The sequence below is a fragment of the Bombus bifarius genome, unplaced genomic scaffold, assembly GCF_011952205.1.
Source record: "Bombus bifarius isolate JDL3187 unplaced genomic scaffold, Bbif_JDL3187 scf7180000008061, whole genome shotgun sequence".
Lineage (NCBI taxonomy): Eukaryota > Metazoa > Arthropoda > Insecta > Hymenoptera > Apidae > Bombus > Bombus bifarius.
In genome coordinates this window covers 36960-38140 of record NW_022884425.1, presented here as the reverse complement: position 1 = coordinate 38140, position 1181 = coordinate 36960, and the positions used below count along the sequence as shown (strand labels likewise).

The following is a 1181-nucleotide window of genomic DNA, read 5'->3' as shown; positions in this document are numbered from 1 at the left end:
GGGTCTGTCGCCCCTGCGGTGTTGATTGTTTTGGTGGTATCGTGGGACTGTGTTTTCCCATTTTGCCTCGTAATGTTTCGTTTTTCTTTTTTATTTGTTCTAGCGTTGAGCTCGAAGTAGAGTAGTTTGATGGTCCCGGTTGTGGATGAGGCTCTGGTTCAGATTGTAGTATACTGAATCTGTTTTTTGTTATGATCGCTGGAGGCGAGGTAGCTCTTGTGGGCTTCATGTTTTTGATTTCTTTAGCCTTTTCTTCTTGGCTGGAGTGATAATCTACAACTGTGTTTCCTAGGATGTTTACTAGTCTTTTCGTCCTGGCAACCAGGTTTGGTCGTGGGTTGAGTTTCCGCGTCTTTTGAGCGAAAAGTCTTAAACTATTGTTGATTTCCTTGGCTGTTTTTTGTGTGATTATTTTTCTCTCGATGGCTTTTTTTATTGGGTCCACGGTGGGTTCCGTTTCGTTACTTTTGGCTTCATTATCGGTAACTTCTATCTTTTCATACAATTTTATTTTGTCTTATTTTATTTTATTTTCTTTTTATTCTTATTTGTATTTATAGAGATGATGTCAATGCAATATTTTTCACTTCTTGTCACTTATTCCATCTACTTTAATGAATGTTTGTCTACTTTGACGCGCGCACTGAGAGGTCCGTCCTGCTCGGAGGTCTACAGTCAACTGACCACTTCTTTTTCCTGAATATTAAGAGCAAGTAACAAAATTACTCACTTCAGCCAACTCTCATACCACGTTGAGTGCACTCGTTCTCGTCCGATCACGAAAGTTAAGCAACGTAGGGCGCGGATAGTACTTAGATGGGTGACCGCTTGGGAACTCCGTGTGGTGTTGGCTTTTTTAATTTTTTCCAATTCTTCCTATTTTTCTTAATAATTTATGGTCATGTACATCGTGTTAAATATATACTTTTAGTATTACGCGTATGTCAATGTCGTGGTTATTCGTTATACATTCAAGTACGCTTGTTTGAAAGTCAATAGACTATTGCCGAATCACGTACTACTTATAAATTGTTGCCTAGCACGTAAGTGTAATTTCATGTACATCATACAACAGTACTGTGGGCTATAATTCATGAACTGCACAATAGATTTAACGCACCAATTATCTATGCATTTATTACACTGATTCCTGCAGTAGTTCTTACTTTCGACACTCTATA

The 1181-nt window shown here is 38.4% G+C and overlaps 1 non-coding gene across 1 annotated transcript; it reads left to right on the top strand.

Annotated features, from left to right (window-relative positions):
• Positions 1 to 734: 734 nt before the first annotated feature.
• LOC117208311 lies at positions 735 to 853 on the top strand. Its single transcript, XR_004487667.1, has one exon. It is a non-coding gene; the product is annotated as a 5S ribosomal RNA (ribosomal RNA).
• The last annotated feature ends 328 nt before the right edge of the window (positions 854 to 1181 follow it).